Below are 15006 nucleotides of genomic sequence, written 5' to 3' on the forward strand. Positions count from 1 at the left end.
TGAGGTGGTGTTCTTTTAGTTTGAAAGGAATAGATTTTACACTTAACACTCCTACCTTAGGTGTCCCTTTTGTGTGGGAAGTACTACATCCTTAGATATCAATACATTCATCATATTTAAACAAAAACTGTATTAGTGCTGCATGAATTTTCTAAAGAAAAATTCACCTTATGACGGACATAAGACATTAGAGAAATGGGGTCTGAAGCTGTGTAGCTCAGGATTTCCATTGAGTGGCAGAAAAAACCCCAATTACACAGTTTGAATATTCAGAAGCTCTGCTTTGTATGTGTAGACACACATTACCAATTATTATAGTTTGACAAAATCCTGATCCTTGACTAGGTAATGCAAATAATAATCTCTCAATTCCCAACTCCTGTGATTTACAGCACGTGCCTTGTTACATACTTTAAAATGTGCAGCAATGAAATCAATAATGCTGACACTGAAAGTGACAATATTAAGCATTAGAGTTCACATATAATACATTACATTGATAACTATATAGTCTGCGCTTTTTTTTTTTCCGCCCCAACTGACAGCACCTTCCAATATACTGAACTTCCATCAGTCAAGAAAACTCAAATGCTTTGGGCAGTTTATACTCCTCCATCAGGGTTTGCAGTTCGAAGGCAATGGGATTAGTGTTCCTAAATACATTTGGTGCTTTTGAAAATCCCATCCTAAGGTGCCTAAATATGGGTTTAGGAGCCTAAATTTAGGCTCCGATTTTTGAAAATATTGGCCTGTGAGCACAAAAAACAATACATATTAACTTCATTAGTGTACTGAAAGTCTAAACTTTTCATGGTTAACACTAAAGCTCTTTTTTCCCCCGAAGACACAAAGATTTTATACCCCCAATTTTGAAACAAAAATACAATTTTAGTCCCCTGATGTCACAAACACTTCTGCACATGCTTAATTTTAAATATTAATAATCTCACTGAAGTCATTGGTACAATTCAAGTGAGTAAAGTTACATACTGCTTATGCACTTGCAGGATCATGGCTTTAACTTTCAATACACATTTCCAGCCCCATCAATAACGGTATTATAAAATTCAAATAAAACACCCTACAAGTAGCAGCATTTTAAAAGATGGTGTTTATAATTTTTAGTCCATTCTAGAATTTTAATCTAAAGTTGCAATAGCACAAATTTGCCAATTAGTTTTATAAAGCTTCAACTTGGTTTAAATCAGTAATTTTTCTAAAAAAAGATAAAGTGATTTAAATTGATGATGTAAATTGGTCCATACTTCTCAACACACTCTAGGAATGACACACTAATGATATTGATGGCAAACAGAACAATCTTATGTGAAGCAGTCATCAAGGAAAGATGATGCCTCACTGGTTTAAACTCTATTATACTTTTTTCTATATTTGCTGAGGCTCAGAGTCCCAACTATACAGACATATTTTGAGGATTTCTACATATTACTACGTATTCTCCGTTACCCATTAGTTTGGTCAAACTGATACCTGTTAGGCTGTATTGTATGAACATAAAATTATCCTTTGTATTTCTTTAGATCGGTGATCTCCAAACTTTTTACGTTCTGCCCCCCCTTACCCATAATGTAATCTGTCTGCACCCCCATCCCAAGACCCGGGACTTCAGCAGGGAGCGGAGCCACAGCTAGGGCTCGCAGCCAGAGCCATGGCCAGGGCCTCAGCTGGTGGCAGAGCTGAGGCCAGAGCAGAGCTGGGGGGCGGTCTCTGCCCACCCCCTACGGGGGCTGGCCTGGGGCCATCGCCAGAAGCCGAGCCATGGCCGTGGCTGGGAGCCGCACTGGAAGTGGGACCAGGAGCTGGGCCCTGGTTGGTGGCCAAGGCCTGGGCAAGCAGCTGGGAGCAGAGCTGGGGCCGAAAGTGGGAGCCATGGCCAACCACAAAGCCGGGGCCTCTGCTGGGGCCAGAGCCGGAGCAGAGCTGGGGACAAAGCAGGGCTGGGTGGTGCTTCCGCCTCCCCCCGGAGGCTGGCCCAGGACCTGTCCCCCGAATGTTCCTTCCCACCCACCTAAAGGGGCACACCCCACAGTTTGGGGACCACTGCTTTAAATTCTATTATTATTTATATTGATATTGCAACTAAGGGACTAAGGCATGGATCTGGGCATCATAGTGCTAGACATTGTAGAACACATAGCAAACAGCCACTGCCCTGAACAATTTGCAATCTAAGTGCAAGACAAGAACAATAGGTGGATACAGAGGTTGTACATGGTTACAGTGAGATAATACGCTTTAGACTTGAAAAAGAATCACTATACAAAACTCATTTAGATGCTAGTATCAAAGAGAGGTACAGCAGGTTAACAGAATAGGATAAGACTGCCTCTGCAAGCACTTCAATAGCTTGCTTTCAAGACTGCTAATTAACTAAATTTCTCCCCTTTTCCCACAGAAGTATTATAAAATGCTAGGACTTTTTATCACAAGCAGTAAGAGTCCCTTTGCTAATATGATCATAGTTTGTTTCAGATTTTGCTACCAATTATACATGTATGTACAACAAATACAAACTTAAGAACCTGAGTATCTGACAGCATTTGCGTAATCTGGTTTGATGTTTAACACTCTAGGATATTCTTCTTGCAAGTGACTGACAAATCCATCCCGGGATAGCAAACAATACTGCTATTTGGAAACAAAGTATAAAATATATTTCAAATACATATTTTGTATTAAATGGCAAGCAATCATAATATCTTTAAACTTTGTATAGAGTAACTCCAAATACTTGTTCCAAAATAACCGTAAGCAACAGCAGCCTTAAACAGGAGCACATCAAAGTAAACAGCATACAATAAGAAGCAAAACTCAATTACAGCTTTCATCAGTGTTGCTAGGAGATCACTGATAGCAAAAAACTCTATAACTAGAAAGAAATGCTAAATGACAGACGCTCATGAACAGACCAGTGCCTTTCTTATGACTACACGCACGATTCCAGCCTAATGTTCACCAGCACTTTTTTCATGTGTAGTTAAACACATTTAAACACAAAATACCAACCTTTGGTGCAATTTAATTTAATTGACAATCATTGCTTTATCCAAGGAGCTGGTATGATCAATGGACACTACTGGCTAATGTGTTTTGATTTCTGGTGGAACACATGTAAACAAGCACGCAAAGAAGTTACAATTTCCTTAGAATTAGTCTTTAATTCAGTAATTGTTTGTATATTCCTGTGATGAGTGCTGGGCAAGAATGACTGAGCCAGCACTCTGGTTTCTGCAGATTGAATCAAACAATGCAGAATGGAGCTGGTTAAATAGAGCTGTGTCTAATTTGTGGGTGGAGGAGAGCTGGAAGGCTAATTAACCTATTAGACAAAGGTTACAAATAGGCACAGAAAAGAATTAGAGGGAGGAAACAGAGGGAGGAGAGAGATTGCTCTTCCCTGCTTGTTGCAGAAGCAGGGGGTTCCCTAGGACAGTTAAGACAGGGGTTCTCAAACTGGGGGTCGGGACCCTTCAGGGGGTTGTGAGGTCATTACATGGGGGGTCACGAGCTGTCAACCTCCACCCCAAACCCCGCTTGCCTCCAGCATTTATAATGTGTTTAATTTATTGGGGGGGGGGTCACACTCAGATGCTTGCGATGTGAAAGGAGTCGCCAGTAAAAAAAAGTTTGAGACCCACTGGGTTAAGAGCTGAGCTGTATATAGTATGAAGATGTTGGGAACCCACATTGTAAATAAAACTACACAAGATGTTTGACCAACACAAGGGTCTCTGAGCAGTTTGTAAACAGGAGCAGAGGCAGGAGCCAGAACAGCCCCGTCACAATTCCAAACTAGCAGTATTTTATTGCCTGTATTTAAAGGTTTTGTCTGCACAAACAGTATTTCTTGAAGTTGCACTTTCCCAGTTAAATCTGATATTTCACCACTGAATGCCAGGGCTTACAGAGTCTCTGATTCAGTCCCTAATACTTATGGGTGTTCACAGTATAGAAACCCTTGCAAGGCTATTGCATAAAACCATACCATACTACAGGGATCAGCAACCTTTGGCATGCGGCCTGTCAGGGAAATCCGCTGGCAGGCCTGGGCGGTTTGTTTACCTGCAACGTTCGCAGGTTCGTCCAATCGCAGCTCCCACTGGCTGCAGTGCACCGGGGCCGAACCTGTGGATGCTGCAGGTAAACAAACAGTCCCGGCCCTCCAGGGGATTTCCCTGACGGGCCACATTACAAAGGTTGCCGATCCCTGCCATTCTACTTAATTAGACCCTGCAAAATTCAGAAGTCTAAATATAGTTTTTGACAATGCAAGTAATTGACAAAGCTATTTAAATTGATTTATAGTACATTGTATCGTAATAGGAAAAATGAAGTATCGATATTCTAATGAATATTGCTAATAATTCTGGAAGTCATGGACTGAGCTAAACAAAGGATCGAGTTTGACCTCCTCTTTGAGATGGTTTGGATATTTTAGACAGGCCTAGTCCACATAGTGATGAAGCCAGGTTATTTCTCTACACCCCTGGAGACAAAAGTCACTTGTTCCATTTTCCCTTTCCGGCCAGTGTGTTCATTGGTAGTTAACTGTTAGAAAAAGCTGTTAGAAGGCTAAGAAGCTGATGTGACGAGGCAAGGACTGTGGTGATACCGTGGCTTTAAGAGAATGAATAGACTCTTCAGAGTATGGGGGCTGACAGCTGGAGGAGGCTGTTGGTTTTAAGTGAGACTGACTGATTGACCAGAGTTAAGATGCTCTGTTTGTGTGTTAATTATGTACCTAATAAAGACAGTTAAGTTACTAGCAATGAATTATTAAGACTAGTGGATTATGAATATAAACCACCACATGGCATCAGGAGTGAAGGAAATTACAAAAAGACCTGGAAAAAGTTAAAAAAAGAATAAAGAAAACAGGTAAAAGTTGCTCAAAAGTGAAAAATAAGTTTGAATGAAATCAGATGGATCAATTAAGTGTTCCTACATTTCTGAAAATGTCAAGAAATGCTGCAGAAAACTGGAAAATGTTTAAATAACAATTTGATTAATTTTTGAGGGCATCGGGATCTACTCATAAGGAAGATGAACAAAAGATTATCTTTTTGAATATTGCAGATACTGAAGCAATTTCGTTATATAATTCATTTGAGCTTAATGTTAGAGAATGAACCAACTAGGAGTCGCTCTGAAAAAAAATTTTTTTTTTGAGGAATTCTGTTTACCAAAAAGAAGTGAAACATTTGAAAGATTTCAGTTTCACTCAAGAGGCAGAAATTTCTGAATCATTTTTAACAGACCTAAAGATAAGAAGTCAGACACACAATTTCCACAATCTGAATCAATGGAAAGAGATCAAATTGCAGTAGGAATAAAAGATATCAGTGTAAGAAAAAGGCTATTAGAAGAGCCAGATCTAGCTCTGGTAAAAGCAGTGAAATAGGCTTGCCACATATTGAAGTCATACTGGCCAAGGAGGGCTTGGTGGTTGGCCACTCTCAGCTGGAGGCTGGAAGACAAATAAACCTTACATCCAAAGAGATCCAGCCTCCTCAAGTCTTTATTTTTGGGGGTGGCTCTGGGCTGTCCTTGCCTCTCCTTGTGATTAACCGCCTCAACCACAAGGGAATTAGGGGCTGGGTGGGAGTATAAGTACTCATGCCTCTTGGTTGGCACAAAGTACTGGCATTCAGCCCTTTTCGAGGTAGGGGCCAGGGAAGAGGGAGTCTACCACAGGGCATTAGTGATCTTGGAAACCCCTTCACGAAGGGGTAGAGCCACCCTGGCAGGAACCAAGGAGCAGAGGACGTCGAAGAGAGAGTCTGAGGGCTCTTCCAATTCCTCTGCCTGAAGCACCAGGTTGGAGGTGACCCTCTTCAAAAGTTCCTGGTGCACTTTGGCATCATCCTGAAGAACTGGGTGAGAGGGCCCAGTGATAGCCTCATCTGGCGATGACGGGGATAATGCCGGTGCTGCAGGAACCTCCATGTCCATTGGTGGTTGTCACGGAGTCACCGGGCAATGCTCTGGAACTACTCCATACGAAGCCAGTCAGGACTCTGGGGGAGCATGCACGCTGGCGATCTAGGTAATCCATGCACGTTATGTTGTCATGACTTTCGTGTGCGTACCTCTGATCAGTGAGAGGAAATGAGTGCAGGTGTTTCTCACTGCTCCAAGTTTGAGGAGGTTGATGTTTAGCTCGTCAGTACCAAGTACTCCCATGTCAGTGCCATCTTTCCGGAGATGGCATGGTCCATATCTCTATCTCAAGATGGCGGTACCGCTGCCTCAGTTCCTGTGCCCATAGAGTATTTAGGTTTTCTCTGACTCTGTACCATAGTGCCCACACGGTTTCTGGGTATGTTTGGTAGCTATCGTTTCTGGGTATCATGTTTGGTAGCTATCGGTACTAAGGTCACCACACATGCCGGGAATCTCCTCTGGCTGGTTAAGGAACTGCACAGAATGGCTGGCAGGTCTCTTTTTCTACTTAGACTTTCACAGGGAGCCCAAAGACTTTCTTTGCTTCACCTGCCCTGTCTCATGCTGGGGAGAATCAGGCTGTAGAGCCACCTCCATGAGGAGTACTTTTAACTGGAGTTCCTGTTTTTTCAAGCCCTGGTCTTCAGCTGCTGGCAGAGGGCACCCTTCTGGGGAATGTGGGTTTCCCTGAGGCAATGGACATGGCTGTCCATTACGAGTATGGCCTCCTTGCACGAGAGGCACCTTTTAAACACAGGGATGGGATGCCAGGCATACCCCTTACTGGGGTGGGGGCAATCCCCAGTAGGGAAAAAAAGAAAAAAGGGGTAAAAGCCATCTATTACAATTCTTTTTCATTAAAAAAGTAGCCGAACAAGAATAAAACCTCATAATCTAACAAAATGTGAAAAAACCCACAAACTATTAAAGTAACGACTTTAAAAGAGGATCTAAAGTATTCGCAAACAGACTGCTAAATGCTCCATCTCTAGCCAGGGGCGGTTGAGAAAGAACTGAGGGTGGTACGCCTGCACAGTACTAATTAGCCTAGAGGCAGAACAAACATGTGCAGACCAAAAACGGACACTGCCACTGAAAATCTCCAATCAGAAGCATGGGGATGCTTAAACACCTACAGTGAAGTACCCATAGGGACACTACTTGAAGTAGCAGCAAAACTGCAATTGTGGTCAATGCTTACAATTCAATGTGCACACTGTGTCATAGCAAACGGATCAACATACAGATGGCAACGACTGTGTATAATGCTATACAAGCTTAAGAGAAATCTGTCAAAATGTACAGTGACATCCAGAGTCAAATACACAGTGTCATCTGAGGACCTGATTTGTCTGAAGGAATCAGATATACTAGTTATTCATTGCTGTGGGTAAAATGTGCGCAGTAAGTTTTTTTCCTCCCTAATGCTTCTCACACCCCACCAGAATACATTCTGTGCCCCCCCAGGTGGGCCCACTCCCCCATCTGAGAACCTCTGCTATACAGCTCTTCTGGATGCTGTAAAATAATACAGTATGTCATTTAATTTAACTATAATAAATAATGTAATCATTGAGTAGCATCATTAGGTCATTAGCAGATGACCCAATACTCTTCAAATAAATCTTGTTGCAACTGGTCTTGACTTGGAAAGAGAAGACACTATGGATTAGAAACCAAGGATCCTGTTCTACTAAAGAAAAGCCATTCAGAAATTGCTTCAAAATGCAGTTCTGAATTACATCACATCCAAATGCAATTGTGTTATTTTAGGTTTAGTGTTTATTTTATGAACAAAAAACAAATTCATAGAAGTCAGTTCAAGTGAAATCACAACTATAGAAAAAATACAGATTTGTTGTTTTGATGTCAGATTTATTTTATAACCAAACATTTCCATCATCCCTCTTTGCTGACAATGAACCAGATTTCCCTAATCTTCTCCCTATTTTTTTTTTTTTTTATAAGTAACTTTACTTTTCTCTGAGGATGGCGGGGGGTGTATGCATTTGGGGGGGCAGGGGAGGAGAGAGACACTACACCGGATTTATAAATCTGTAGGAAGTAGCGTGTTCTAAGGAAGGACTTTCAGACAGTAAAGTTAACTCTTGGTTGAGATGTAAACAGAGGTCCTGACTACTTTGTCTCTTAAGATCTCAACCTAACTTACTATAGTTCCTGCAAAATTCTAGCACTCATTTCAAGGGTCTTATCTAATTTATGGTAAAATAGTTAAGAAATGCCAGTGGGCTTTTGGGGCTTTAATTACTTATGAGGGACAGATTTCTCAGCAACTCTTTCCTTCACTTTTCGGTATCAGCCTCATTCTCTTTCCCTAAATGATTAGCTGCCAAGCTGTCTCCTGTATGCTCCATAAGAAATCCACTTCCCAATACGCTGCACCATCCTTCCCATTGTCAGTTTAAGCAACACCTTCCTCTGATCCACATGGCTGTTGAATTTGGGGGACTCTATGGGATATGAAAACGGAGAAGAGAGAGAATCAAGCAGCTCAGCTACCAGACTGTTGTATCAGTCTTTTGGGGAGGAACAAGAGAAATGCTGTTTTAATCAGGGGTAGGTCAGTTCTCTGCTCAGCAGCCATTGCTGCTAGTGTCAGATGTTAGCAACTATTACTAGCAATTCCCTCCTGAGAAAAAGTCTCACGTCATTGCATAGAGGAAAAATTGGCTCAGATACAGTAAAAAGCCAATTATACATATTTTCAGAACACGACATTTGCAGAATATCCATTTTCTGTATATTTTAGACATATTCATACTTAGACACATAGCTGTGCATTCTGTCAAGAATACAATAAATGCTAAGAATTTTCCATTTAATTCATATAACAATGCTCTGTAGTGATCAGAGAATGATTTATTTTTGCCAATCTTCCTGTAGCAGGGCTTGACTCACTGGTGCAGCGCCTCCTCCTGACTGTCCTGGGAATTAGCTCTCCAGCATACGGAGCACCACCTCCTGGCCGGTGTCTTGCCTGCTGCTGGCCCCCGTGTCCTTCCTGGACCCCGGTGCCCCTTTACCATGAGGTGCTGCCCCCTGGCAGTGCCCCCACACTCTGGGTCTCCCCTCCCAGGGGAACCCCCAACCCTCTATCCCCACCTTGCCTCAGTGGCTACTGCCAGTCATCACCTAGGCCCTGCTCACTGGGGCAGACTGCACTCTGTAAACCTCTCATCACTGACAAGGGGGGTTTTGACCTGCTGCCTTTCCCTGCAGCCCAGTACCTCTCGTTAGGCCTTGAACAAGGCCTGCAGCCTGGGGAATTGCCAAGCTGGAGCTCCCCAGCTCCTCTTGCCTTTCCCCAACACTTCTCTACCTCTGGACTCTGCTCCTTGGCAGCTAGGTCCTTCTCTCTCCACCGCTAGAGAGAGACGCCTTCAGCTCCTGGCCCCCAATCCTCTTATCAGGGCCAGCTGGGCCCTAATTGAGCTAGCCACAGCTGTGGCTGCTTCCCCAATCAGCCTAGCTTGGCTGCTTTTACTCCTTTTCTCCAGGAATGGGGAAGCTGCCCCACTACACTCCCCAATACTTTATCATATTCCATTTACCTTAAAAAGACAGGAAAAACTTATACCTGAAATGAGAAGGAAGATATGGCCTTTTGTCTCAGGTAGGAATTCTAATAAGAGGAACAGAGTCCCAAACAAAAGTGTTGCTTAGCTGCCAAAAGCAGGTTCCAGTATTGCTAGAGATGCTTGGAACTAAGATAGTGCTACTCATTTACACTGGAAAAAAGGTGGACAGGTCCATCATGTAACTGATTTAAATCATAACACCCAACTGTTCAACTTTAGAAAAAGTTTATAGCTTGTTTGGCTTTATATTAGCTAGGAATCTAGGTGGTAGCCTACTGTTGTACTTGGAAGATAGGATATGCTTACAAACATTTCCCCCCATCCCCATATACCTTTCCAAATCATAATTTGAAGACACTTTGGTTTACAAAATTTTAAGTTATAAGAAATCTAATAGTAAGGCAACAAGAAAGCCTATATGGAATTTTCTATTGGCCGTAAGAATAAAGTAGTACACCTCTACCCTGATATAATGCGGTCCTCCGGAGCCAAAAAATCTTACCACGCTACAGGTGAGACCGCGTTATATTGAACTTGCTTTGGCCCCCCTGTGCCTTGTCCTGTGACCCCCATCCCTAATCACCCCCAGGACCCCACCCCCTACCCAAACCCCCTGCTCCCTGTCCCCGACTGCCCCGCCCCCTATCCACACACTCCCCCGCCACCTGACAGGCACTCATCGGCAGTGGCGGGAAGCGGAGCAGCCCGGCCCCAGTCCACTCCACTCTGCCAGCTCCCAGCCGCAGCGCTCCGCTTCCCACCGCTGGTGAGTGTGGGGAGGTTGGGGAAAAGACGCCCCCCGTACTCACCTGCAGCAGGAAGCGGAGTGCCGCGGCTGGGAGCTGGCAGAGTGGAGTGGACTGGGGCCGGGCTGCTCCGCTTCCGCCGCTGCCGGTGAGTGCAAGGAGGTTGGGGAAAGGACGCCCCCCATACTCACCTGCGGTGGGAAGCAGAGTGCCGCGGACTCAGCCCGCTCCGCTTTCCTTGCCCTGGCCCCAACCATGTCGCAGGTGGGGGGGGAGTGGGAGGGAAGGAGAAGGTCCCGCACTCACCGGCGGCAGCGGAAGCAGAGCAGCCCGGTCCCAGCCTGCTCCACTCCGCTAGCTCCCAGCCGCGGTGCTCCACTTCCCTCCACAGGTGAGTATGGAGGGGCATCTTTTCCTCAACCCTCCCGCACTCACCGGCGGCGGGAAGCGGAGCGCTGCGGCTGGGAGCTGACGCGCTGATCCGCCGGAGCGCTGCTTTACCGCGTTGTATGTGAACCCGTGTTATATCGGGTCGCATTATATCGGGGTAAAGGTATAATAGTATTTATCTCTTAAATTATGATACAAAAGAATCTGGCATTGCAAGTCCTATATTTATTAGGGATGAAAACAACATCAAACAGTTCTAACTTTCCATTAGAAGAGAAAGCAGGAAGTTGGAAGCCCTGTAAATAATTCATTGAAAAAATGGTAATCCAAAATGTTAGATTTCTCTTGGGCACAAAATTCCAGAGTCTAAGATGTCTTGTATAGAAGATTATTTGAGGGGAAAAGTATGAATCAGTACAGTAAACTGCTCCTGTGACAGTTTGGGGGGGAAAAAAATCTAGGGTTCATGCTGGTTGGACTAAATTTCTAAAATACTTTTCAAAGAAAGAAAGATTTACTATATCTGAAACAGTAGATAAGACAACATTTCCTTATTATGTTTAAAGGATTTCAAGCTTAGATCTCCTGATCAGTATGGCCTGAAGGAACAGAGGACACTTTTAAAGCATCATCAGCATTATTAAAAACCAAAAGCATCACAGGCATGGAGTATTGTGTCCAGTTTTGGGCCCCACACTACAAGAAGGATGTGGAAAAATTGGAAAGAGTCCAGCGGAGGGCAACAAAAATGATTAGGGGGCTGGAACACATGACTTATGACGAGAGGCTGAGAAAACTGGGATTGTTTAGTCTGCAGAAGAGAAGAATGAGTGGGGATTTGATAGCTGCTTTCTCCTACATGAAAGGGGGTTCCAAAGAGGATGGATCTAGACTGTTCTCAGTGGTAGCAGATGACAGAACAAGGAGTAATAGTCTCAAGTTGCAGTGGGGGAGGTTTAGGTTGGATATTAGGAAAATCTTTTTCCCTAGGAGGGTGGTGAAGCACTGGAATTGGTTACCTAGGGAGGTGGTGGAATCTCCTTCCTGAGAGGTTTTTAAGGTCAGGCTTGACAAAGTCCTGGCTGGGATGATTTAGTTGGGAATTAGTCCTGCTTTGAGCAGGGGATTGGACTAAATGACTTCCTGAGGTCCCTTCCAACCCTGATATTCTATGATTCTTTGATGTTTTGGACGACTTTTAAGAATACATAGTAGATGGCTTGATAGAAAAGTGCAAATTAAAAACCTTCTACCATAAAACTACCCAATGAAAAATGCTTCACTGAAGAAGACATCTGCAACAGCAGCTGTACAGCGATGTGGACCTGCGGTTGAAAAGGATCCTGAAAGGAGCAGGTAAGAACCCCTTGATAATCCTTCATGTGGGAACGAATGACACGGCTAGGTTCTCGTTAGAGAGAATCAAGGGAGATTATGCCAGGCTGGGGAAGACTCTCAAGGAGATAGAGGCTCAGGTTATCTTTAGTGGGATTCTGCCTGTTCCGAGGGAAGGGGACCAAAGGGCTGATAGGATTGCGAGGATAAATAGTTGGCTAAGGGAGTGGTGCTATAAGGAGGGCTTTGGGATGTATGGCCACTGGGAGGCTTTCGGGGACAGACACCTGTTCTCGCGGGATGGGCTTCACCTGAGTAGGGAAGGAAATAGACTTCTGGGAGGGAGGCTGGCTCATCTTATCAAAAGAGCTTTAAACTAGGAAGTTTGGGGAGATGGTTGGGAGATGCACAGTTAATCTCCACGCCAGTTTCCGGTATTGAAAAGCTGAGTGTAATAAGAGGAGACATAGCCGGGGAAATGAGATTGGACATAGGAGGGACAGGGGGGACGAACACAAAGAGGAGCGCAACATACAGTGCTAGTAATGGGAGACAGGCTAAACGACATATATTAGGCTGTTTGTACACCAATGCGAGAAGCCTAGGTAATAAAATGGAGGAATTGGAGCTCTTGGTCCGAGAACTGAAACCGGATATCGTAGGAATAACTGAAACATGGTGGAATGGCAGTCACGACTGGAACACAGGTATGGAGGGGTATGCGCTGTTTAGGAAAGACCGGGATAAAGGTAAAGGGGGGGGGGGTGGCATTGTATGTCAATAGTGAAATAAGCTGTAAAGAAATAATAGTGGATGGAATAGATAATACAGAGTCCGTCTGGGCAATACTCAAGCTGGGTAAAAGTACTACTAGAGCCTCTCCGGGGATAGTGCTTGGGGTGTGCTATAGACCGCCGGGATCGACCCAGGATATGGATAAGGAATTGTTTAATGTATTAAGGGAGGTAAATACTAATAGAAACTGTGTAATTATGGGGGACTTTAACTTCCCGGATATAGATTGGGGAACAAACGCTAGTAGCAATAATAGGGCTCAGATGTTCCTAGATGTGCTTGCGGATCAATTCCTTTATCAAGTGGTAGCTGAGCCGACGAGGGGGGAGGCCATTTTAGATTTGATTCTGGTAAGTAGTGAGGACCTTGTTGAGGAAGTGGTAGTGGGGGACAACTTGGGCTCCAGTGATCATGAGCTAATTCGCTTTAAACTAAATGGAAAGAGTACCAGAATTAAGTCAAAGACTAGGGTTTATAATTTTAAAAAGGCCAATTTTAACAAATTAAGGGGACTGGTAAGGGAAGTGGATTGGGCAAACGTATTAAGGGACCTAAAGGCAGAAGAAGCCTGGGATTACTTTAAGTTAAAGATGCAAGAGCTGTCAGAGGCCTGTATCCCCAAAAAGGGAAAAAGATTACTAAGCAAGAGACTTAGACCGAGCTGGATGAGCGACCGGCTGAAAGGGGCGATTAGGAAAAAACAGAAAGCGTACAAAGAGTGGAAGAGGGGAGGGATCAGTAAGGAAACTTACCTTAGCGAAGTCAGAGAATGTAGAGATAGAGTGAGAAAGGCCAAAGGCCGGGAAGAGTTGGACTTAGCGAGGGGAATTAAAAGTAATAGTAAGAGGTTTTACAGCCATATAAATAGGAAGAAAGCAAAGAAAGAAGAAGTGGGACCGCTGAAGACTATAGCCGGAGAGGAGATTAAAGATAATCTAGGCATGGCGCAATATCTCAATGAATATTTTGCATCGGTGTTTAATGAGGCCAATGAAGGTATTAGGGATACTAGCACCGTTACAGAGGGGCATACGGGATGGGGGATTACCGCATCCGAGGTAGAAACAAAACTAGAACGCCTTAATGGGACTAAGTCGGGTGGACCGGACGATCTTCATCCGAGAATATTGAAGGAATTGGCGCGGGAAATAGCAGGCCCATTAGCGACTATATTTAATGAATCTGTAAACTCGGGGGTAGTCCCGTTAGACTGGAGAATAGCCAATGTGGTTCCTATTTTCAAGAAAGGGAAAAAAAGTGACCCGGGTAACTATAGGCCTGTTAGTTTAACATCAGTAGTGTGCAAGGTGCTGGAGAAGATTCTGAAAGAGAAACTAGTTGAGGACCTTGAGGTTAATGGCAAATGCGATAAATTACAGCATGGTTTTACGAAGGGCAGATCGTGCCAAACGAATCTGATCTCCTTCTTTGAGAAAGTAACGGACTTATTAGATAAGGGAAATGCGGTGGACCTAATTTACCTGGATTTCAGTAAAGCGTTTGATACAGTACCCCATGAGGAACTATTGGTTAAAATGAAAAACATGGGGATCGATATGAAAATCCAGAGGTGGATAGGGAATTGGTTAATGGGGAGAATGCAGCGGGTCGTATTAAAGGGTGAATTGTCGGGTTGGAGGGAGGTTACTAGTGGAGTGCCTCAAGGTTCGGTTTTGGGACCCATCTTATTTAATCTATTTATAACTGACCTCGGGACAGATTGCAAGAGTGGGCTGATAAAGTTTGCGGATGATACGAAGGTGGGAGGAGTTGCAAACTCGGAGGAGGATAGGGATACTCTGCAGGGAGACTTGAATGAGCTTGTGAATTGGAGTATTAGAAATAGGATGAAATTTAATAGTAAAAAGTGTAAGGTTATGCACTTGGGGACGAATAATAACAATTTTAGTTACAAGATGGGGACGCATTGGTTAGAAGTAACGGAAGAGGAGAAGGACCTAGGGGTCCTTGTGGACCGCAGGATGACTATGAGTCGGCAATGTGACGTGGCGGTGAAAAAAGCCAATGCGGTCTTGGGATGTATTAGGCGAGGTATATCTAGTAGAGATAGGGAGGTCCTGCTTCCGTTGTATAAGGCACTGGTGAGACCTCATTTGGAGTACTGTGTGCAGTTCTGGTCTCCAATGTTTAAAAAAGATGAACTCAAACTGGAACGG

At 44.0% G+C, this 15006-nt stretch overlaps 1 protein-coding gene across 4 annotated transcripts in view; it reads right to left on the bottom strand.

Annotated features, from left to right (window-relative positions):
* Nucleotides 1-15006, bottom strand: part of PPP2R5C (protein phosphatase 2 regulatory subunit B'gamma) — a 182818-nt gene that overhangs the window by 86930 nt on the left and 80882 nt on the right. The gene's annotated exons all lie outside the window — the stretch shown is intronic.

This window comes from Trachemys scripta, chromosome 4, assembly GCF_013100865.1.
Source record: "Trachemys scripta elegans isolate TJP31775 chromosome 4, CAS_Tse_1.0, whole genome shotgun sequence".
Taxonomy (NCBI): Eukaryota; Metazoa; Chordata; order Testudines; family Emydidae; genus Trachemys; species Trachemys scripta.